Source organism: Dromaius novaehollandiae, chromosome 1, assembly GCF_036370855.1.
Source record: "Dromaius novaehollandiae isolate bDroNov1 chromosome 1, bDroNov1.hap1, whole genome shotgun sequence".
Taxonomy (NCBI): Eukaryota; Metazoa; Chordata; class Aves; order Casuariiformes; family Dromaiidae; genus Dromaius; species Dromaius novaehollandiae.
Window position 1 is genome coordinate 78,078,477 of NC_088098.1, and position 25,660 is coordinate 78,104,136.

The window sequence follows — 25,660 nt, forward strand, 5'->3', positions numbered from 1 at the left end:
CATCTTAGTAACTTTCCTGGTCTCCAGGCAAGAGCATTTCTCTAGATGTGTGCAAAATGTGTTTAGAAAATGCTCTTGTGATGATCTGCTGGCTTTTTATACCAACACGCAGCTTCCTTTGTGCTGCCGTGAGCACACAGCACAAGGAGTGAGGCAGTGGCACTGTCTCTGTACACTGCCCTGCAAAGCAATACTGTTTCCATGTGCTACAGCTCAGAGTAACCCTGACTGCATCAGCTCCTCTTCCTGCTCCTTCCTGGATCCAGGTTAGACAAAGAAAAGTCCTGAGTTGTGGCGATTTGGCTTAGTCTCATGTGCTGTTGACCCTGACCTGAAAGCTTGTTTTCTTGTCACAAGGAAGTTTGATATAATATGGGTAGATTTTGTTTCTCTTTTTTCCCCTTCCCTGAGCCTTTTCCTGCTGGGATGCTCTCTTCTACTTCCTTTCCTCCCTCCCCAGTCACATGCTTCAGCAGACAGCACAGGAAAGGGGTGGGGAGTCGGAGCTGAGTTCCTCCTATGTTTATGGAGACTGTTGTGTTGGAGAAAAGTATTGCAGGTGAAGGATTAGGTGACTCAACTGAAAATAAGTCAAAATGAGCATATGCAAGAGACCATGCATGTCAATTCATGGTTTTTCTAGAAAGCTCACGTAGATGACAAAGACCACAGCAGTTTCAGAGCCAGAGACTGAAAGAAAAAAGAAAGAGGGAAGGTGTCCCAGTGCAAAATGCTGAGGAAAAAACAAAGAGCAGCTTTAATCACTTCTTCAGAACTGCTTCACTTCAGAACTGTCCACTTCTGTGGACAAAGATGCCGCTAATTATGTACTATCGTTACTGTGCATCAAAATGCACTGTACACCAAAAAGTCCAATTCCAGTTAGCCAGATCCTGGTGACATGATAGCATGGTCAAATAGCATGCCTGGACACATATGCTAAATACTGGCCACTATCAAAAGACTGTTCCTAATCATGAGATAGAATTTAAAGATGGAGTGGAAAGTATAATTAACAACCTAGAGATTTATTCAAAAAAAACCCCCTTTGCTTAGTCAATTAAAATCACTCAGTGCGGTATGCAAACTGCTCCTGTAGGCTGCCTCAGCAACTGCTGCTCTAGGGAGCATTGGCTGGATATGCTGATAGATGAAACTTTTGCACCACCCAAAGGCAAAAGGAAAGGATTTCATGAGACAGTGACTTCTGTCCACATTCCATTCAAAACAGAATATAAAGCTGTCAGCTGAAGAAGAAATGCCACAGCAGTTATGGTTCAGTAAAACCCCTGACTTACTGCCACATTTACTTAATTCTTTAAGACTGCATAAAAAAAAGGACATGCAAAAATTCACGTTTTCATGTGGTATCAAGAAAAAAAGCTTCCTTAGGAAGATAATGAGAAAATATGAGGCATAATAGCATGTTATCTAGTTAGAAATCAGGCCTATCTCTGGGGATCATGGTCTGACAGGAGCGCAGGAGTACTTGAGAGTGCAGGAATGCTACTATTTATCTGGGGACTGGCTGTTGGGAGCTATGGCTGGTCAGGACTAGATGCAAGGGGATAGGGGAACGGTCATGCTAAAAGATCAGTCATGGATGCTGCGGGGGAAGCTAGAACAAAGACAAAGCTGAAAACTGGCATGTGCAATAGGTTGGGGGATGGATTGCTAAAAATCACCAGTGCAAAAGGGAGAGGGGCATCCGGGATGGTCACCAGCTGTTTAGGTGATTTATAATGGATTCAGCAGTTACAAAATGAGACTGAAAGTGAAAACACAGGCATCTTTTTCCTTATGTTGGTGTTTCTGAAGGTGCAACTCTGTGGCACAATCACTGTGGCAGCAAGGACGTTTAAAAGTTTTCTGTCCTTACCTGATCCCAACCATCCCTCCTACCTGCAAGCAATAGATTAGCATCTATGTTCTTCCACCAAAAAAAAAAAAAGCCTAGTGTCAGAAATACATAGCAATTAGCCTTGTTTCTTATTGTGTCTGTCTATGTGAAGTGTCCTGCCTGCTATCTTTTCAAAAAATTTGCCATCTTCTAGGTGAGATTCAGCTGCAGTGCCTATTTTCTCAGTCTCACAGAAAATACAGAGACCTAGCAGTGATTTTCCTCAGAGGTCCTCGAGGTCAAACAAGTGATTTCACACATTCATGTGAAGTCATTCAGAAATGACCTGCAAATGAAGAATTTTCCCTTCCTTGGGTAGGGGTTTTTTGCCTTTGGGTAGGGATATTTTTGTATTGTCTAAGGAATACATGGGGTCATTCTCCAGCTTTTCACTGGAGTTAGGACCTAATTCAGCCCTCACGTAACAAAATTAATGTCTACTGAGTTAACTAGAATTGTAGATGGAGTTTTGCCTAGTCTTTCAGAAGCTGTGCATCCTTTCGATGAGAGGATGTGATCAGTAACACACAGCTTTCCAAAGAAGCATCTCAGCTACCTGACTGCATTAGCCCCCCTGTGGCCTTTTCAAATATTGCACAGAAAACTGGTCAAAAGCTAGAGTATCATTTTCAGAAGAAATTTAGCATTCTGTGAGGGGAAAAAAACAACAAAAAGAGAGTGAAAATCAAAGTTTTCTGTGAAATAACATTTCTTCAAAAATAGCTTTGGATCAAAATATTTTTATTTCATTCTCATTTTAACTCTACATACTTCTGTAATTTAGTTACATTTAAGAAATAACATTTAACCATAATGAACAAAAATATGAACATTATGAAATTAATCTTTGAATAAAAATGGAAGTGTTCAGTCTTTGCAAAATAGTTTTGATTTTTTTTTCAAAAACAACCTTTCCAGCTAAAAGCTTTCTCACAATAAATACCTGCCACCAAAGCTCACACTACTCTTGTTACCTTCTGCAGCTTCTCTGGGGTCATGAGCTACAGTTTCATCTCAGCCTCTTTTGCTTTCTCACCATGCACAATTATCAGATGTGAATCTTCAGCTCTTAATCTATCAGCAATGAACAGAGCCCTGTTAACACTCAGTAAAGTTTAGATCCAGATTCCTACAACAGTTCGCATGCCTATTCTTACTCAATTGGAAAGACCATAATGAGATCTTAAGTCAAGATTTTACCACCAAAGTTGGTACCTTAGCTAGAAGTTCTGGCTGTCTTGAAATGCCCAAGGTTAGCTTCCCGTATCTTTTGCAACAGATGGAAGAAGCAGGGCTGGAGTGGAGTGCATTTGATACCTCATGCCTTTTCAAGACTAGGGAAAAAGAGAAAAAAAAGTTAGCATCATTCCTAATTTGCACAGTGGATTTGGGTCTGCTTTGGTCTCTTCACTACAGTCATGGCTACAGCTGCAAAGTGCAAGCTCTGGAACTGGGGACAAAGCCACCACTTAGAATTTTAGAGTTTATCCCAGGAACTCAAAAAGCTATATAAATATTGGCTTTTGTGATCCCAGTCCTGCAGCCAGGGTTCCCCAGTCACCCACAGCAAGTGTTAAAAATAAATAAATAAATAAATAAATAAAAAGGGAAGAAAACTGACTTGAAAACACTATAGGATAATAAATAATTTAATCCAAAAGGGACGCAATGTGAACTCTCTATAATACTATATGCAGAGCTGAAGAACTGAGCCTAAGTTCCTTTCTCAATACTTTCTCTATCAGGATTCTTAAGTAATTAACATTCACTAATAAATCATGTACAAGATTTAGACAAAACAATGCTACCTAAATAACAGTTAAAAGTCAGAAAAAAATATGCCTTTGAACATAATGCCAATTTTGACTGTAAATCTCACCCTTTCCTTTACAAACAAACAGCATGTAAACTTTTCATGAAAGCAAGAAAATCTTAAAAACAATTATTTAAAAACCTACAATTAAAAAGCTTATAGGTCAGGGAGTGAAAGCCCAGCAATGCATGTTACATATCAATTGGATAGTAAGTAATGTCTCATCTAAAAAGATTTCTAATAAATCTAGAGGTTGGAGTTTAAATACTGAGGACTTGCTTCATGCTGCAAGTCTCATCCCACCATAATCCACATATTTCATGGTCTGTCTTTCAGTTAGGCTCTGGTCAGAGGGGACAACACTTAGTGCCTGGAAACCCTGAAGAAAGAGGCTTCAGCTCTAGGAGCCCTGCATTAGATTAGATTAGTCACCTGCACTAGATACAGTCAACTGAGGAAAAAAAAGGGGGGGAGGGGAAGATCCCCCCAGTATAATTGAACCACCTTGCACCTATTACAATCAACCACCACAAAAAGCAGATCAGAAGGCTCCATCCTGTTACACAGATACAAAAAACATTTGAGAAGAGACTTTTACATTTGTTTCTAATTACACATATGTACATTTCTATTTATATGAATATGTATTAGGATAAAAAATGCACATTCACATTGAGACATTTCTTTATAAATTAGTAATTTTATTTATAAATTTAAAAAGCCTTTACATTTTTCAAACCATTACAAATATAGGTTTTCTACATAAGCAAGAAGAAATAAAAGAAAAGGCGAAACTACAAGGAAATGTTTTGCCTAGAAGAGCTATATAGCCCTGGATGATACATATGTCATCACAGCGACCTGTCTCCTGCACAGTCATTTGAAATTTCATAACTCTAGTTCAGATTAAATACCAGTGACCTGATTCACTCTTACAATGAATTTCACCATAGATAATTGTAAAAAGCACATTTAATACCATGACTCAGTATGCAAAACACACTCTTCCCCTGCAGGTCAATGCTTGCTAAGTCCCACATCGACCTCCAGCAAAGGCCAAGTGTCAGAGTTTCAGATAAACGGCCCCACGGCTCCATAACCAGGCTCCTGACACCTACTTTGCCGAAGCTGAACTAGTGAAAGGACCAGGATGATTTGCCATCAGTACCTGCAACAAGGAAAACACCCAATTATATGATGTTTTAAAATAGCTTCCCATGCCCTCAAAAATAGAGAAGTCATCATCAATTCACCACAGGTTTCAATATATGGACCATGGACTTTGGGGGGTTTGAAAACAAGTACTGAGGAGTCTACAGAAGATCACGCTGAAAAGCAAAGGTCTTAATAGACTTGTAGGCACTATACAGCAGTCTGCAGCTATCCTGGAAATGCTATGAAGGATCTAGGACTGAAAACAGCTGTCAACCACTTTTATAGTACTGAGATCAAAAGCCAGGAAAAAAAGATGACAGGAACACTCTGTTATAAAAAGTTTTAATTCCTGGGAATCCCAAGTGGTCAGTATTGTGTAAAATATTTACTAAAAATGAATGCCATTCCATGAATTACTTGCATGATGCTTAATTTGACTATAAACAATGCAATTACCCATTGCAAATGAAGTTCTGTCTGCTGGCTGTTGGGATGTCTTTTAAACCACAGCCTATAACCCTTCTCATAAGTAAATTGAAGACCACATTTTATACAGACATATACTTTAAAAACAAGCTTTTGTACAAATAAATTTTAAAAAATAGAAAAAATAACAACGAATGCAGCTCATCAGTAGCTCCTGACAGGAGCTCTAAGAGGATGGAAAGCAAATATAATAGAAATGATAAAATGTGATGAAGAATTTCTAAACCTCGCCTAGGGCTGGGAGACAACTATGTCAACATGAATTAGAGTTCAGGTCTATAACCCACTGAGTTAAATCGCTTCCCACTTTACCCCTTGTACATTCATATGCTCTTTCCTGTTCTCACTTACACTTGCACACAATTTACATGGCACAGCCATAACTTTGGTCCTTCCACTCCAGGTGTTCCCTCTGCATTTTCCTAAAGGCAACTCTTCTGCCACCCACATTTTTCAAAAAGATTGGAAAACCAGTAGCAAGATTGAAATCTCGACACCTACAAGAGGGGCAGGAGAAATAGCAGAGCATCCCTACATACTCATTCCAAAATACAGCAGCAAAATACAGCTGATCTCCTGTTGTACATGCTGGCCTCACATGAAAGGGGTCCAGAGGGAAAATAAATCAACACACTAATTAGACAACTAAAAAAAAATCCCCTTTAACAGAGCTAGAGATAGATATCCCTACATTATGGGACCAATCTTGAAGCTAGGTCCTGTCTTCAAGTGTTTCTTAGCTATACTTCATGAAGGGTTAGAAATGTAACTTTAAAAACTGCAGACCTGTCTGGATCAGCTGACAGAATATACAAAGGATTTGTTCTAGCATCTTCCACTTTCCATACACAGACCCTTCTCTGTCAAGCTCCTCTGCTACCTCACACACAAAGACTTGTAGACTATATGTATATGTGTATATGTGCATATACACACACACATATAAAAATCTATAATAGTATAAATATATAGCTATATAATATCCAATATATTATTAAAATATTGGATAGTCTATCCAATAAATTAATTTTTTTGCATACACAGTGATTCCTACAGTTAATTAATCTGCAGCTATGCATACACAAATTTCCTTTCCCTCTAAGTGAACAAACAAGCTTTTTACAGAAACTACATCATCTGTGTTCCCTGACTATGTTGTTTCAGATTCTGACTTGGTCTTCTTTTTCCCTCTGGGCTTCTGTCTTCTTTGGTCTTAGTATTTTGTTGTTTCTATTCCACATATCCTTTCCAGAAGACAAACTACAAAATCACAGGAGTGAAACTGCTGATTTTTTGAACCCCTAGCTCTCAGAGAAAGATACTTTACCAGCACATCCTCATCTTGAGCAAAGATTAACTCCTTATTAAAAAGGAAAACATACATGAATACAAAAATATTACCTAAAAGAAAGAAGCCTGGCATATAACAAACTGAGAATAAGTCATCCAACAAAACAAGAAAAGCCCCCTAGTCAAATATTAAAGAAGCATTTCTAGGGTATGATTCACCTACTTCTAGGGTAGACATCTAAAATAGGTCAGATGAATCACTCCCTAACAGTGCCCTGCTCTCTCCAGTGCCTGTGAAGGGAGCCCGGACCATAATTCAGATGCAGACACCTGCCTTGCAGGTATTGAAGTGTAAGCAGAGGAACCCCAGCCCCAGTCTTCACCAAGCCTGCCTCAAATGCGTTCCCATTTTTGCAGAAATTACCCCACAGAAATATAGCTATGACAGAAAGGGAGCAAAAGCTCTGTTTGACTCCTTTGCTTGCTTGCCTGCCCATTTCCAGCTTTCTCAAGAAAAACATTCAACCAGAGCTGCTGCAGTGAGCAGGCAGAGCTCTTCTTTCCCATCCCTCCCCTCAAGAAATGAGAGATTTTAGAAGAAGGGGGAAAGGAGAATTAGAAAATGCTTTCATGCTTTCCTACTCCTGTAAATACAGCGTCTGTCTGCTCTGTTTCTTCTTGGCTTTTGTCTTGACCAAAAAGATATTTTTTCTAAATTTTATTTTGACCTAGATATTCAGAATGAGCCACGTTTCCAAACCAGAAGACAGTTCAAAAGTGCTGTATGACCTTCACTAAAAATATATCTGCAGATTTAGGGATCAGTTTCATGATCTATTTTTGACAGGCCCATGTTTTTTCCTGTAGTTGCTTAAGGAAACAAGGCTTTTTTATCACACTGTCAGTGTGTCACTTAGCAGTCCTCCATTAGTGACTTTGGACCAACTGTAACATTTCAATGGACTTTACCAAGTATGTAGAGGAATCAAACATGAGTCTGTTCCTAGAGCTGCAAATCAGCAGCTGAGTGCAGCAGCGAGGTCTCACTGGCACCCCCATGAGAGGAGCAGCAGAGAGAGCTTGGCCCTTATCCATTTTGTTCGGCAGCTTATATAATATCTTGTCCAGGAAGCAGGTCGAAAGGTTTGGTTTAGGGACACTGAAACTGCTGGGAACATGGCAGGAAGGTACAGATGATTTGCTGAGAGAGGCTTGCTGGACAGAAGGAATACTAATAAGCTGCTTTTTCTCCAAAACAGTAGACTGAAACTAATAACAAACAACAAAATATGTTACCTTTATAATAAGGTATTAATGACAATATTAGTAATAATGAGCTAACTATATACTTTTCAGGGTCTTGATTTAGATATTTAAGGTTTGGGATTGCAACACTGCACATGACTGGATTTTTCACCCCTGTCCACAGAAGCAGCTGATACAAGGACTGGCAAGAGCCCAATTTTGGGTTAGATGACCTGAACCGAGCCTGGAAGTTGCTGCATCTAAAGTGATGGCAAAACATCTGAGGAGAGAGTGAGTGATTCCCCTGAACCTGGGAATTAAGGATTATAACCGGAGAGCAAGGATGCCCCTGCTTGCTAGCTGGGCTGGGAAGCAGCAGAAGCAAAGTGCACATGCTAGCTCCTGCGCTGCACATGGCCTGGGGGCCTGGCGCCTGCCCTTGCAGCAGCTGGCACATCAGGGCTCACATCAGCCACCCAGCACCCTCGCTGTGCCCTGGCAAGGAGTGAATTCACACTCCAGTGCAGACAAGAGGCCGTGGTGGGGCACACCACGTCTCAAGAGACACAAGGAGTCACTGCCTGCACTGCGCGGGAGGACACCATCTGGCCAGCTGAGGCATGGAGCATGGGCATGGGAGGGCATCTGCAGGGATAAGAGCTCCAGAAAACAGGGAGTCTGAGGAAAACTGCAGGAGCTGGGGTTGTTTAGTCTGGAGAAGAGAAGGCTGGAAGTAGGACAGGCACAATAATACAGTTCTAGCGTGTAAGAGGTTGTTATTAAAAAGGGCAGTGCTTACATTGCTGGAAGGACAAGGATAAGATCTAATTGGCTTGACTTTCAGGAATGGAAAGAAGAAAAGAAAAAGAAAAAGCCTGGATATTGCAGAAAACTTTCTCTGAGTAATTCAGCATTGGAGTAGGTTACATAAGGAGGCTGCAAAATCAGCTTCACTGGAAGTTTAAAGAAGTTATGCAAATCTTACCACGCTTTCTCAGTAGAGGATGGACTACCATGCTGTTTCTCAGCCTTTTCAAATGAAAGGGCCATCCAACTTAAGAAAAGAAAAGAAAAGAGAAAAGAAGAGAAGAGGAGAAGACAAGAGGAGAGAGAAGAGAAGAGAGAAGAGAAGAGAAGAGAAGAAAAAAGAAGAGAAGAGAAGAGAAGAAGAGAAGAAAAAAATCTACATGTATTGTATGGATTGTCAAATGTGTGGATGGTAAATAAAAATGTTTAGCATTTAGGTAGAAAACTACTATAGTTTTACAAATCCTATTTTTCCTACTACAAATGCAAGCATTTAAGTTCAAAATATTTTTAAGGGCAAGAATGGATAAGCTCTGATCTTTCCTGTCAAAGAAATTGGCTTACAGTTCTTAAGTAGGTAAATGCTGGCAAGCTCTTTTAGCTCTATTTCTTGTCATACAAGATACCCCGTCACACCTTACTGCCGTCTACCAGCCCTTCCCTTTTCTATATAGTGAACTGTAGCGTCTTGCAGAGAAGCAATGGCCAACTTCTGTATTCTTGGGCCACTTTTATTCCCATCCAACTGTTTGGCAGCTAGACCAGTCTAATAGCATGATTATATCTCTCCATTAGCTACAGCTATGGGATCCTAGGAACCTCAAAAACTGGAAAATCCTAGGTAATATGGTTGGTTCATTTGGGACACATTGAAAAGCATTGTCCAAATATATAGAGTATAATGAGTGCATGGAGTCCTTCCCAGTCCATCAGGACATATTAGCTCCATCAGAGCATCTTAATTCCAACACCTATACCATACAGAGAGAGTTAGGGAGGTGTTCTTGGGATGCTGCACCAGTATCTAATGTTAAACATCTAATCTGATGCTGAATTCAGACTGGCTTTTTATCACTCAATGGTCCCAGTACCAATAACTCCAATAAGCTTGGGCAGACAACTAGTTAATGCTAATGACACAGCTTGTTAGGACTATGTGCTGACTGGGCAGCTTGCCGGCAGTCCCTGGAAAATCCTAGGTGTTTGTTCCCATGCAAAGAAATGGTGCCATCTACCCCGACACCCTATTTCCTCTCTGTGCAGTGCTAAAGTGTTGCTGGAGGTAGTAAGATAGAAGCTAACTCCACGTAGCAGAGGCACTCCATACCGTGTCAATCCCTCTTTCCTAAAGAAATGGCAAACTTTGGGATAAAGGAAAGAGGAGCGTCTACAGGCTGTCCTGCAGGAGGACATCTCCTTCTGAGATGGAGTATCTCCTGTGACACTGTAGTACAACCTGGGCTAGGACTCCATGGTTTTATTTTAGTGCGTAGCCTGCATTTTGCTTGAGAATTCCAGGATTCTTTGCATTTATGAGGAATTAACATATATTTTCCCCACAGCCTGTGTAAAAGGGGAAAGAGATTGAGAAATATAGTGCAAATCAAAGCTAAAAGAATTTGATTGGAAAAGAAATACTGTTTCAAGTTTGGATGTTTGAACAGACATCACTTCTTTCCTGTATCCTGCCTCAGGCATCATCGTCAAGAGAGTGTCTGTCTTTTGGTTTTGGGTGTTTTTTTTCAGATTTGGAAATGATCAAGCAGTAGCTTAACCCTTGTGCTGAGTCACTACATCCCCAGATGTGCATATATCCTACAGGTCTTGGTATAAATTTTCCATGCCCAGAATATTTCTATGAATATCCTCTGTCTGTTCAGATAACAGATGCCCTGAAACAATAGGGGCAGTAAGTTTCAAGTCCTTGATGGTAATATTTACATGTATTAAATTATCTTTGATATCACTCATTTCCTAAGGCTTTTATTTCTAAGCTGTGTGCGATCCCCTACATGGATCAAGTGGATCCAAGGGACTAAACAAGGTGCCCTGAATCTCTGCGTCTGTGACCAAGCTCCTACTTTCAACCTTATAAACTCTTGCACATTTGCTTTTCATTTTTGGACAAACCTGTAGAGAGTTTATCAGGTTCATCACTGAAAAGGAGGGTCTTTGGCACAAGAGCTCTAAGGGAAAGAAAGCACAGGGTACATGAACAGGGGAAATTTTGCAGAATCCTGGCAATAGGAAATCCTCAAAGCATCAGAGCAGGAAAGAAAAGGGAGAACTCTACACGAAAGAACTAGAGTAAATCAATTTATTATGGAAGAGTTTTGGGAGAGCACAAGGACATCCTTGCCCAGGGAATGGGACTGAATATCTGCAACAGATGTTCAAAGAGCTTCCATCTGAGATCAAACCGCCCCAGCGTTCCAGCAACTCTATCTAGGAGAATCATCTTACATACTCATCAGGTGCAAAAAGTATTTCATCCAGAGACCCCTGCAGCACCAGAGAAGCCACAGCAAGAAGAAACTCTTCAAACGCCTGGATTGTGGGAAGAGCATCACACTGAGCTCCTCACTCATCCCCCATCAAAAAAAAAAAAAAAAAAAAAAAAAAACCCACAAGGGAGAGAAACCCTACAGATACACCAAAAGCTTCAGTAAAAGGTCCACATTTGTACAGCATCAAAGCATACACACAGGAAGGAAACCTTACAGCTACCCTTCTGTGTGGAGTATTTCAGCCATAGCTCAACACCTGTTCAGCATGAGAGGATCCATGCAGAACACAAGCAGCATGAGTGCCCCCAGTGCGGGAAGAGGTTTGGGCAGGACTCAGACCTGACTGCGCACAAGTGGATCCACACCAGAGGAGAAGCTCCACTGCTGTCCTGATTATGCAAAAGGTTTAGCTGCTGGTCAATAGTGATGAAACACCAAAGGGTCCACACGGAGCAGAGGCCATGTAATTGTCCTGCAGATGAGAAGAATTTCTCCTAGAGCTCAGACCTTATTCATCACCAGAGAATGTACGTGCAAGAGAAACCCTATAGGTGAGATAAATATGGGAAAAGCTTTGGAAGGAAATCACAGTGGATCCAGCATCCGAGAAAGATAAGCTGTCCTGAGCTCCTGGGCTAGAAGGGAAAAAGCATGCTCCTTCCCCTCTGTAAAAAAACTTCCATCAGCACAGTGAAGGAGATCATTTATTGTCAGTAGCTGAGATTGTCTGCTGTCATCCATGGCACTAGAGCTCCAATTCACAAAGTTACTTAAGCACCCACTTATTTAAGCCACAAATGCTTTAATTATCTCCCTCTATTTCTTTCTTCTTTTTTCAGAAAAAAACAACAAATCTCCCTGACCCTTTCCATCCTTTGCCTTTTGTCCCTTTTCTCTTGACTTCCTTCCCTTCTTTCTCCCCTTGACTGCGTGAATCCAGCTCACAAGTCTTTTAGAAGGGCTATGTGATGAAGAACACCTCCCTTCCTAGCACCAGAGCCACAACATCCTCTGCTTCACACCTACTGCTTGACCTTTTGAGTCATCTCTGGAAATTGAGAGACTTCATATCAACTGTTTCACACACAGATATCATTCGAGAAGGTGACAGTATACTTTATCCTGGAAGAATGGCGCTTGCTTGCAGAGTAGAAAGAAAGGCAGAAGTGGACAGAACAGCAGAGTGACCACTGCAAGGACGTCATGCAGAAGGCTTTTGAGTTGGTGTTCTTACTGGGTGAGTGCTTGCTTCAATTTGACTAGCCAGTAATACACATGCATTTAACAGATCAGAATATCATCTGCTTCCCATCCCATACATAGAATTTCCAGTCCCCAAACCTGTTGTGACTAGAAGGAACAAGGAGAGCCTTATATCTCCAAACTCAGACCAACGAAAGACAAGCTCTGAGACCTATCCACACATGCTAAAAATAAATTATTTTACTAACTGTGAAACAATGAACAATGTCAATTGTCATGGTTACTCACAGATAATGATTATAAAGCCTATAACCTAGAGCAGTGTGGAGTTGGGACAGCCTAGATACTGGGAGAAAATGGTTAATATGGATATCATGAACATGCTGGGAAATACATTGCAGTGATGCTGGAATGACTAAATGGGTCTAGGACAGCCTCTTGACTCTGGCTCCTACCGATTTGCGTGTCTTTACATCTGGCTCACCAGTGCTCTGAGATCCACATGGGCTTGTGAGCTCAGGCACAGTGGTACATGAAAACACAGCTAGCTCACATCTGTCAGGGAACACAGGATGAAAGGTTGTCTGGGAGGTGGGAACATCAGGGAGTATGGTGCGGGGTGCACTGACAAGCTCCATCCCTAGGGCCAGCCCTGGATCAGTAGTGCTGGTGCTGAACCACAGCTTACAAACCTTGCTGGGTCTGAGCTGACTCTGTGGGGAGCCATTCAGGTGCCTCTGCATCATTCCCCAAAACTTCTGGCTCCATCAGGGCACACTGGCTTGGGCACTTCATCATGTGCTTCCAGGCCCAAGATGACTCTGAAACAGTCTAGGCACGTCCCTACTTATAATCCCTATCAGGCCAAGATGTGCCTTCTCAGAGTCAGCTCTGGTATCTCTGCACTTCAGGAATAATATATCCACAAATGGGATAAGCTATCTAGAGGTAATTGAGGGTTGACAGTATTTAGCATTGAAAGAGCGCTTTGATTGTTCAAAGTCACATACAGATACTATCTAATGAGGACATCACTCCTTTGCAAAAGAGATTGTGGAGTAAGATTTATCGATCATCCTGTTTTATGATGAACATACCAGCCTAGAAAGAGGCTAGAACACTGGTCAAGGACTCTGGAGATGTGGGACCACTTCTTATCTCTGCTTCTGGCCTGATGGGCTACTTTGTGCAAGACTCCTCATACACCACAGTTTTCTCCATCCCAGTTTTCCCTATTTGTAAAACTGGAGGCAGTGCCATGCATCTGATGGGAAGAAGTACTATATAAAACAGATATTACATAGATAAAGGCTATGAGAGAACTGGTGGCAGAACAAAGATGAGAATCCAGGAATTGCAGGCTATGAGCTCTGTGCTTAGTTCTGTCAATCATCATCATTTGATCTGAGAACCCTTTATTTGAAGAACTGGTTCCTGACTTTCACTCTCATTAATGCTGTTCTTTATGTGTTGTTTGTTTGGAGGAGCAATCATATCTGAGTTCTCTCTTTTTTTTTTTTTCCTGTTTCAGTTGATGGCAAGATTGTCCTGTCTGAAAATAAGGAGAACTCTCATTACAGAATTCATATGAAAATGAACACATTTCAACCTTTACATTCACCAACAGATGATGGGTCTTTGAAGATCATTTTGCTTTTGATGAGAATCACTAATGAGGGAAGAGGAGGTCCAGAGAATGGAGAACCTTTAAGTGGTGAGAGAGAAAGAGAAGAGGTAAACAAAGGAGCAGGATGAATGCAGTCATCAGGACACTGAAGTGGGGCATAAATGATGTTGGGATCTCTGTGATGTGAAGAGACCACCTAGGTGCTAGATTGGTAGTATACTTGTATATCTGGGGTACCTGCTCAGAAGAGAAAAAGCAGTAACTGAATCCATGTTTAGTGCTGAGAAAGTATAATATGACAGATTCTAGATTCATTATGAATCACTATTTGCACTTTGTTAGTTGTTGTTAGCTGTAGCCTATAAGTACTTCAGATCCTAGACTAAGCAAGACCTTACAGGGTTGGTCTCCCTCACCTTCTACTCAACAGAAGTCAAATATCTAAATCTCCAATCCACTGACTTATAGCTGTGAAAAGCCAACCACTAAAAGATTTTTTGGTCTTTGTTTCTTTGTTCTCTCAAATGCTTTCTCAGATGCTTTGGGGACTGCAACTCACCCATCCCATGGGATGTGATAATTTCAGAAAAGACAGAGGAGATTCTCCCTGTGATAAATGCACTACAAGCATAGGACAAAGACGTGGTCTCTAACTCAGATAGATTACAATCTAAGCCCGTAGTGTTATGTGCTAAGGTTTTGGGTTTTTTTCCAAAGGTAGGAAAAAACCTCTTTTCATAGAGTCATTCTGCTTTTATGTTTTACTTGCAGTATTATTCTTGCCCCATTCTTAATTAAATACAAAGAAAAATAAAAATACTGCAGAGTGTGAACCACAAAAAGACCCTTTTTGTGAGTTAATGACAAAAGCTTACTTCATGAAAACTGTGCCTTTCTTCATACAAAACAATCCTTCTCCAGTCTGCCCCTCCAACAATAGCACCATAGTGCCAGACAAATGATACCTTCCCACCACTGTGTGGATGGTCTTAATTCTCTGGAAGCTCACATCTGAGAGCTTAGCTCTGGCTGCTCACCAAATATTAATGTTTGCAACCCATCATATAGGAAAGGTTTCATTTTTCATGATTGAAGGATGTGGGTGAGGGGCATGGGGATCCTCTCTCTGTATAAAACACTGGGCTAAAGATAGGATTAGAAGGAAGGTAACAAAGGAGGAGATGTAGCATGTCCAATAAGGGGTGTCATTGCATTGCCTTTGGTAGCTTTAGTGCTGGAACTACAGTGGCCCACAATAATGTATTTATTTAGCAGGACTAAAGAACCACAACCACCACCACCACCACCACCACCACCCCCCACACACGTACACTTAGGATTGGGTGTCAAAACAACTGTCCTGGGAGTTTTAGGACTGATAATACTGTGGACCTTACTCATTTTACTCTTACATCTTACTCATTTTAACCGGCTGACTGGCATTAAAGTCTGAGCTGGATGAGATTTGTGGACTGTGTTAGGAGCTGATCCTGCAGGAGATGACTTGTGAGAGACTTGTGGCCTGAAGCAGCTTCTAATCAGTTGTCCCTGTTAGGTTTAGATGCAGCACTGTGTTGGGCCAAAGCTGTGTAAGTGATTTCAGGAACATGCGGTCACTTTTCTATTACTAAATTTGTGGGCTACTATAGGATTAATGTTAAGTTTGGGGCCTCCAGGAAAGTCAGGATAGTTGGCCTAGTTGGGTTTGGCCTTGTGGTACCATGGGCCAGAAGAGTATTCATTTTCAAGGCCTAACAAGGTCATGGATATTAAGGATCAGCAACCAGGTGACAGTTGGGTTAGAGTAAGGGTTCGGTCTCACAGAAGATGTGACCAAGGCTGTCCTCTCGATGTGGACCCTGCAAAGTAAGTTATCTTGGGCCAACATAGTACAGGCGTTCTGAGGAACTACAGTATCAATCTAATTTCAATTTTTGGAGTAGGGTGAGGGTTCACTGATGTACGATTAGGACTGGATGTTGAGGATGGCAGGATAAGGTGGGAGGTAAAGGACAAAGGACATAGCTCTGCTTCTTCAGGGCAGGGGAAGAAAAGGGATCAGGCAAAGCCCAGGAGAGAAAGATTTCTCTTGTTATTGTCAGGAATGGGAGAAATAACTGCTGCTACAGGGAGAAGGTACTCTAAAACTTGCATCTTGTACATAACAACACCTCTTCGTGCAAAGACTAAGGACAGGGTTTTTAGGTTAAAGCTGATCCACCTCTCCACAGACAGACTGAGCAGGCAGTCCGTGCCCCACACATCTCCCTGCTGATTCGAGTCAGCTTGACTTGTATGCTTTGGGCTGAACACGAGGCTCTCAGTTTCTTCTGTGGCTACTATCACTGAGATTTTATTTTAAAAAAACTTAAACTGAAATGAAATGAAATGAAATGAAATGAAATGAAATGAATAAAATGGTAGATCATTCTTGAACACTCTTACACAAAGTAGTGCTACTGCTTGTAAATTTAAACAGTGCTAATTTGTGAATGAGTTACTTTCCCCAAACCTAAAAAAAAAAAAATCTCCCGTGACCAGGGAGGAAAAGGTAAGTTGAATTTTAAACTTGCTGGTGTGACGCTATATAGTCTTCACTAGCACGTAAGAACATGTATAAAAGTAAGATATTTGTGCTGATTTTATCTCAACTGAATGCAACCGAAGAGAGTTATAAAAGGTTTCCCAATAGGGGGCACTATGTTATTACATATGGAAACCTAGAGCTCTCCACTTTCAGGAAGTGTCATGCAAGGAGACTAAACATGGAGGAAGGCACTTACCAGTTTTGTTAGTCCTCCTCTGCAAAAACTAATCTCAGTAAAAAATAATACTTGTTTATGTAATCAAAAGCTACATTATTATGCATAATTATATGCATAAAAAAAAAAAAAAAAGAGAAAGCCCAAGCCCTTCATCCAGGTCTCAGGGAGAATCCTGAATTTCTGAACCTTTAAGTGCATGATTTTACTGCCACTCAAGATTCTCTTAGTACAAGCCAGAGATTTTTGTGTGCAGTTTCTTAATTAGCTGGGAATCATCTTTCTATGTGCATGAGACAGAGATTAATTTGTCTGTGGGCTGGATTTTGTGTCTAGCCAACAGGAAGGAGGAAAGCAAAGGACTGGTCTGAGTCATAAGTAGTACTGACCTATACCACAAGCAACAATGCTTGGACGTTGTCACATGAGAATCTCAGCTAGGACGAAACAGCTTCCTAGCGCAGTGGTTTCTAAATAAACATGGGCAAGATGGATCTGAGGCAGGGGCAAAACTGCTGTTTTGGACTTGGGGGAAGGCTTCTGTTTCCATTTGCTTAGTTTTGATGCTCACGCTAAGGGGCTACAGCTGCATGCATGGGAAAGGCCTGCATGCATGCATGCTGCATGCCTGTGCTCTTTCATATGCAGCTCCTGCACACCAGGTTCCTCCCACTCTGATCCAGAGTGCTATTTGGCAAGTCGCTTGAAAGCAGTACGCTCCCCCTTTTGCCTTCAACCTCCATCCTGGATTTTGCTGAGGTCCTACATACAGCTCACTGTTTGAGCAGCTCTGGGCTAGAACAAGACTGCCCAGAGTGGTGTGACTATGTCTATATCCCACCTTTCACTTACAGTAATTTATTTCTAGTGCTCACAGTTGATCAGAAAGCTTGAAGAAATGACCACAGGATAACTGGCTTACTGGAATCAAAAGAGAGAAGAAGTGAGGGATGAAGTTTCCTAGTTGTTCTGATAGCATATTGATTTATTTGTTGGTAGCATCCCTTCCACAGAGGACTTTGTGCGTCATACACAAACAGCTAACTTATCTATTGCCATGACTACCCATATATATGAGACAAATACAGAGGAAGACTCTGCTCTTGCCTTGGTAATGGATGGAAGTTAAAAAGAGTCCCAGTAGCCTTCTCCTGGACTTCTGAAAGGATGCTGGGGGAGGAGAAAAGGAGAAAATTGGCCACTGTCACTGATCCTCTGTTTAGGCCTTTCCTCACTCCTAAGGAAGGACAGAAAACATCAGTGTGTGAGGTCCAGGTAATGGGCAAGGCTGTTAGAGACTCTGACCCTGCAATTATCTGTGTATGAAGAGAGAGAGGTGTGTGTTTGTAATGGAGTGGGAAACAATTTGCTTCACCAAGATACAGAATTAGGGCTCTGATTCATGTTTGCAGGAGGATTTAGCTGAGTCTGTTCAAGCAGTTATCCTCCGCACAGCTGTCTGCCCTGCCCCTCACCTGTCACCATGCAGATGGGATGGCCAAACACGACATGCGTTGAATTCCAGTTTGCCGGTTTACAGATGGGCCTATTAGCACAAATCCCCAGTGACCTCCTCCATATATCGGTGTTAGGATCTCTCTCCATCCCAGTAGGCCAAGTTTGGAGGTCATTCACTCAAGTCAGTCTGCAGGGAGAATTTGATTCGAAAACTTCTGTAGGGTCAACAGTCCTACAAGAGAAATGAGAGGAAATTATAGTTATTTAAGTATCAAGACTACGAATTTACAGAGGTCAGTTAATGAATTACAGCCATATAGCTTGAGCTCTGAATGAAGCCCCAGAAAAAAAAAAGGGGGACAGATAACAAAGTTGTCGGACAATTAGTGTCTTATTCAGGAAAGGCAATACTCAAGACAAGGCTTTTAAGAACTTTTAAGAACTTTAAGACAGCTGCAGAGACATCCCAACAGCCTCCTGCCTCCACTAGCCTTCCAAGACATTCGTATTTAGCTCCTGCTCCCCTACCCTTCCCCAGACGTCTCATTCCTGCTCCTGCAGGGCAGTTCACTACCTTCTCAGCTGTGTAGTCACAGATCTTTCAAGGCCTCATGTATCTGAGATCACAAAAATAATTTGGGGTAAAAACAGTGTTTTGCATTCCTCTTGCGGTGTTCATAATCACAAATGCAGAAATCAGAGGACTCTAAGAGTCAGAGAGCTGCACAGCCAGCCTCCTATGACCTCTTTGGGATTTCAGTCTGTAAGAGATATCTGCCAGGAGCAAGCAGTAATCAGAGGATCCTTCGCATATAGCAGGTCAGCAGGGAGAAAGCCTAAGCCCAAAGATTTCTTCAAAATTGTACCTGAGCTAGAAATTTCCTATGTTAATTGGCATAAAAGAACAATAGTTTGGAAATGTTTGCAAAATTAGCTTTTGCTAGGATTTTTCAAAATTTATTTGTGGTATTTCTGGACAGTGAAACCAATGTTGTATGTTCTGGATTCCCAGGAATTAACACTTATGATGATGGAGTAAAAGCAAAGCTAATTAAAAATGTTCCTATCTCTCTCCTTGCCAGACTACTCATTCCCAGCTACAAAAGTTTTGTTTCCATAGTGTGTTTCTGTCCTTTTGGAAGTGTCTTAATGATATGTTTCATTGTTTTTTAACCTTTTTTTGTTCTTAGGATCCTTGTTTACAACTATTGCCTTGCATTTCTTAGTTACCTTCTATGGACCCTGTTCAGGTAGTCCAGGGACCTTCTGATGTGTGTGGACAAATGTAGAAATTACTGCTGTAATCTTATTCAGTGAAAGACACAGGTACCAACATTTAGTATAAAGTAGCAGGGAATGTCCTAACTCATGTTATTTAGCTGTGGGGTCAAACTCATGTTATTTAGCTGTGGGGAAACATCCATACATATGACTATATGTTACTCAGCTGGGAAAAGGGCTTGAAAAACATTATTCAACAGGAAAGAGTATGATTTGCATTAGGTATAGCAAACATAATCTTTGCAGTTATTGCTGGGGAAAATCTAAGAATTTCAAGGCTCATTACTATTTCATTGGAACTGTAGACACTAAGTTGCCAAACGCTATTGGTGAGTAGGAAACAGGTTGCTTTCACCACAGTATGTATCATCCAGGACTGAGTAATTACTTCTGGGAATATACCCCATATAGTTACAATTTTTTTAAAATATATATTTATTCTTGCATGTGCAAGAGGTCTCTATATTTATTACTCCTAGATAATGATGTTTAATTGAATTAAACTAAGCTTTAAGCTATGCTTTTTTGTCTTTTAGAATACTGTGTAAGGAAATAAATATAAAGTTTTGGATTGTGTTTTGCTGTAGCTAATCATATAAAATCCTATGTACAAGAATGACTGATTATGTTGTGCGGATTTTTTTCTTCTTTCTTTGGTTTGTACCTAAAGTTATGAGTAGTTCATAGTAACTTGTCTTCTTTTTGCTTTGTTGACAATATTTGCCCCCTCAGCAAAAAAATAAAGGCTGGGGCTATTTTGCCTGCTTTTGCTATTGGAGGCTGGCTATTCCTGAATCTATTTCAAGAAAAATCAGGAAAAGTGAGGAAAACCAGCATCTGTACATGTGAAGCCTACACCTTACTGAACTCCTGGGACAAGCAGTCATTTTCCTTGACAATAGTCTGGATTGCCCTGAAAGAGCTGCAGCTATGATTGTAACCGGGAAAGCTCATCAGCCTCGGCCAGGCCCATGTCCATTTGCACAAAATAAGAACCACCTTTTTGCTTTTAAAACAGGCAGTAGCTTATAATCAGGTGAATTGTTGAGCAATGTCAAGGCTAAATGGATGTATGCAAATTAAAATATGCTTTTTTCCACATAATGCGGTTGACGGTCTCCAGAGGAACCCTTACCCTTGTGCCTCTAATAGGAGACTTTGTCTCTGATTTTGATTTTGAACCCTTTTCTATTTGTTTAAAGTCTTCCTGCAGCACCTGTAAGAAAGTGGACCTTAGCAAATACTGCCCATTTAGGAGCATGGTCCAATTTGCACACTGGACACAACCACTGCTATTATTCTGGAAGAAATTTCTATAACATAGCAAACAGGCCACTAGTTCTTAATCCATCCTGCCAAAGCAGATATTCGTATTAACTGGTACACACAGTTCATAGTTCAGTATGACATAAAATTATTACTACATGGCACGTATCCACTTGGACAAAGTGTCCCTATTGCTTTTTGTAAGAAAAAAAACCCACTAGGTTGAATAAAGATTATAAAGACATAGTTTAAGTGAATGACTTTGTTTCTGATTTTATTTTGTAACAGAAAACACAGTGTTGTGTATAGGTCTCTTGGTTGCTGCTGAGTGGTTGGGATTCCTAGGCGAGAAAGCACTTGAGAATGAAATGGGAGAAGCCCATTTCAGTCTGTAATTGCTTTTCTTGAGATGTACATGTTCTTTGGCAAGAAGTGTGATTTTAAATTGAGATCATTTCAGTAATCCTTGTTTATAACTGCTTTCACATAGGAAAGCATTGCTAGCTGTATCACCTGAAGGACTTTTCAAGTTCTGTGTTTTCCTAATCCCTGCTGTCATGGCCAGCTATTCCTGGACATCCACTGGAACAAATTTCAGGGAAGACCACAGAAATCAGTATTTGTATATGTGAAGTCTCTACTCTCGAATCCTGGGATAAGTGAAAGCTCTGACAGACAACACCCGGAATTCACTATTACAACTGCATCCACAACTGTAATTGAAGCTGATTTTCAGATTAATCCATTTCCGCACACTAAAAACTACAACAAAAGTAAGCAAAGAAACAAAAGCTAAAAATACTGTTCCTGCATAGCTGCCATCATGTGGAGATGTCCGAACATGAAATGTGTGTGAATCTGAACTGGGGGAGCTCAAACCCATACCTCTGAGAGAGAGTTTTCATACTAAAACAGCTTAATATTCCATCATATCCTCTCTGCCCTGTAAGAGTGAATTCAAAGGGATCGTTACAGGAATCTAGATAAGATCTCTGTTAATATTACGAAGGCTGTATTCATCATGTAAGATAATAACAAAAAAGCTCAGTAAACTCCATAAATCTGTTATTCTTTCCTCTTTTACCCCAACATCTGCGACGGTTCAGTAAGGTGCTAGTGCCTACAAATCCAGCAACAGCATAGGACCTGTGGTCTTAAACACGAGTTGAGGCCTGGAAGAGTCTGCATCTCTCCAAATGTACTGCAGAGAGACCTCTGAAAATTCATGGCCCTGGATGTCGGGACTCTGCTAACTAATGGCAGCAAGCAATAATAAATAAGGGGCAGCAAAAGAGATGACTGTAATTTATAGCTGACATTTACCATTGGGTGTTCACAGCAAACCCTGGGGGAAATGAAGGAAACACCCAGCACTTGGCACACTCTGGAGATGGGTGTTTTAGTTACTGTTCGTATAAACATATGTTGGTTAGGTTTCCAAGTTCTGTTTCTTTCCATTTTTAAAAGGGGGTTTTCCGGTCTTAGACACAGGTTAGTGTTTGCTGGGAGGAAGGTGTATCTGCTAAACACACCTCAGGAAGTGATTTGGTTTTGCCAGGAGTGTGGGCTCAAGCAGATGACTTTAGTTAATTTTGAGAGAGCTTTGGACCTGCTGGTACTTCTGTCATGTCAGCAGCTTACCTAGTAGTTACTAAAACTATCAGGTTTTGTCCTACTGTCTGCATAGCTTTTTACATTTCCAATTGTCTGCTTTGCATACAGTTAAAAGCTAAATTCAGAATAATGTCTGCTGCGGAGTGGTGAGGGCGGGATATGGAGCAACACAGGCCTCTGCCTGGATGGGATGTTTACAAGGAGGATGCATATATGGGAAGAAAAAGCCTGAGTGGGAGGCCAGGGTTTGAACTGTCTCTCAGCCAGCTGAGGTAGTGGGGAGCTTCTATAGCATGGGGAACGGCAGGAAGCAGGAGCCTATCAGGGCTTAGGAGGGACGGCCCCGATCGTGAGTAGGGTGGAAGGTAAAGCAATACAAAGCAGCTTAAGGGAAATGGGGCTCTTGGCACTGGCCCTTGGAATATGAGTGTTTCCTTGGCAGAAAAGGGACATGCTGGCTACTCAGGTGGTGCAGTCCATGATTTGGAGGGCTGAGAAACGATGCAGCCCAAAGCACTGGGGAGCGGAAGGTTCTTGCTCTCTATCCTCCTTCCCACTGTTGCTGTCTCTTGGCTTTCATCCTGCTTGCAGAGGATCCCCGTGCTGTGGGCTCTGCTGGCCAAAAATGTTGATTCATTTAGCTCATCTTCCTAGAGAAGGGTGAGTATTCCCAGAATGGGACAGGATCTGTCTCGATTGCACTGTGCAGTGCTCCAGATGTGCACCATACGTGCTCTTCATTCACCTTCCTCCAGAAGTATCTTAATAGCACTGCAGGAATGTCAATGGGTGAAAACAGAAGATAGGAGTCCATTTCCCACTGAATTAGGTAGACAAGGAGGGCTTAGCCCAGAAAAGGACATAGATATTGTGATACTGAGAGCTGCAGGATATAGCTTTGGGGCACCTCTTCATCCTAGGGAATCCATGGAGACAAGTTAAGCCCTCAGACTCCCTGCGCGATAGGCAGGGAAAGCAAGGGACCTCAGCATATGATTCAGAAAAGCACAGAGAAAACTGCCTCTGAAAACAGCTGGAGATCCCAAGGAGAAGGGTGAAGCTTAAGCCCTTCTTAGACTCTAAGGTGTCCTTTCTAGATGACAGAGACGTGCCATTTTCCAGTCAGGATCTCCTGTTTATGTAAGGGATTACAGCACTAACCCAAGAGGTATCTGATCCAGAGTTGATTTCTCCACTCTCTTCCCTGAGGGAATTTGAAGCATCCATTTCCTCTCAGTTGACTGTGAACAGCAGACACATGGAATAAGAATATCAGGTACAGAAGCCGTTCCACTATGGTGAAATTATTCGTCCACATGGATGAAAGCATTGACTAAATCAGGAAGCACTAGCAAGAAAGAGCATGATTTTGTTATTGTCTGGGTCAGGCTTTCACTGTGCCACTTCTGGGGGAAGCGTCCTGGATGGGAGATCCCACACTAGTCCTGCTATGTGGGCTGCTCTCCAGAGTTTCAGTGAAGATCCCCCTTGTCTTTTACTAAACTGTTCAGAGCATGTCCTGGAGATATGCATCTGCAAGCCTCATGAAATGCTTAGGAAAAGGACCTCAGGGAAGAGGGGGCACTGGTTATCAATTCAAGGAGACACAAAATACAATACAATGCAATACAATACAATATACTATAATATAATTTCCTTGCTCAGTCAGCTGTCTGACAAAATCCTTTGCTCACCTTGCATTCTGTGTAAGCAAAGTTCTAAACTGTAATTGAAGGAATTCTTGCATCAAATCCTGTACTCCTTAAAGCAAATCCAAGCATCTGTGCAGCAAGTAATATAAGGGAGGGGGGGCAGCAGAGAGGGTTAGGATCAAGCAGCTTACTCTGTTTTGTCATGGAATGAAAACCCTAATTTGCCCCTTCTTTTATGACTGCAATAATCAGTCCTCTCTTTTTCTTCTTTCCCTGTATTCAGACTTTAATAGAATTTAACAAGTTTCTCTACCGAAATCCCACTCAGTTTCTTCTGAATTCAGATATCTAATTTAGATTTATTTGACAGTCTCAGACATAACATTGGGATCTCTGAGGTCTGGTGCTGCAGAGGCAGAGTCCTGGCACTCTTCAAACACCTAGTGCTTTTCCTGAAAATCTTGGCTGCCTGCTGGAGGGAGGACATTAAATACAATGCAGAAGGGCTCACGCACGCAAAATTAACCAGTGACCTTAAAGAAAGAGAGCCAAGAGACTCAGGTAAATAAGATCCATTTAGGAAAAAAACAAAAGGGGAGTCCTCTCGTTTCTTAAGCCAGTCCGGGGACCTGATGGAGGCTGAGATCACCGGGGTTAGGTATACCCGCTCTGCGCACACTTTCAAGCCAAAACAAACTAGCATTAAGTGCGTTTTCCACCCCGAACCCAGCAGAGGAGCACTCACCATTGCCCCAGTTGCAATAAAAAAAATCTTACGCTCAGATTAAAAATATATATATATACATATTTATGGAGGCACGGCGGGCTGTGGCGGACCGGGAGCTGGAGCGAGCGCCATGCCGCCGCGTCCCCCCGCCGCCGCCCGCCGGTGTCCCGGTGTCCGCTGCCCGCGGCGGGGGCCGCTGCCCGGCGGCGGCGGGTGAGCGAGCGCCGCTGCCGCCGCCGGCGGCGGCGGCGGCCGGGCTGCGCCCCGCACACCAATCACCGGGGCCCGCCTGCCTTCCTGTAGGTGTGCCCGGCGCACCTGGGGAGCCTCGGCACTCATGACATACCTTCAGCCCCGCGCAAGGCAGGCAAACTTCGGGCGGGGGCCGTAGCCGGAGCGGCGCCGGGGGGGCAGCGCTGGCCTCGGCCCGAGGATGTGAGCCCGGCACAGGTAGGGGCGCTCCGGGCGGCTCCGCGGAGCGGCGCGGCGCGGCGGGGCCCGGCCCGGCCCGGCGTTGCCGTGTTCCTGGGAGAGGCGGGGTGCGGCGCGGGCCTGGCGTGGGATCCTCGCGGAGCCTGGGCACGGGGGGCCGCTGTCCCCGGGGCCGGCGCGGCGGGGCAGGGCGGCCCACCATTTTGGGATCTGCCAGGGAGGAGGAGGAGGGATCTCTCCAGGGAAAGGAGCTTTCACTCCTCCCGAGATGGGACGCTGGGGCCTGGTGCGCTGCTCCGTGGGGAGCTCGCCCCGCTGCGGCGCGGCCCGTGGTGGGTGGGTGCGGTGCGAGGGGAGGGCTGCCGTAAAGGGGATGCGGCCCCCAGAGAGCAGGGAACGGCACCTCGCAGGAGGCACTGCATTGGACGCCTGCGT

General features: G+C 42.6%; 1 protein-coding gene and 1 long non-coding RNA gene across 3 annotated transcripts in view; one reads left to right on the forward strand and one right to left on the reverse strand.

Annotated features, from left to right (window-relative positions):
• Positions 1–4,393: 4,393 nt before the first annotated feature.
• On the reverse strand, positions 4,394–25,269 carry LOC112984501 (uncharacterized). The gene is made up of 3 exons (XR_003259512.2): positions 25,140–25,269; positions 18,271–18,485; positions 4,394–4,881 (listed from the first exon to the last, which is right to left on the reverse strand). It is a non-coding gene; the product is annotated as an uncharacterized LOC112984501 (long non-coding RNA).
• The window catches only part of ARHGEF5 (Rho guanine nucleotide exchange factor 5), a 36,811-nt gene continuing 36,262 nt past the window's right edge, over positions 25,112–25,660 (forward strand). Inside the window, exon 1 of one of the 2 annotated variants that reach the window (XM_064517512.1) lies at positions 25,112–25,243. The gene's annotated coding sequence lies outside the window, so the exon portion shown is untranslated. The remainder of the gene's footprint in view (positions 25,244–25,660) is intronic. The other variant, XM_064517520.1, reaches the window with a different exon arrangement.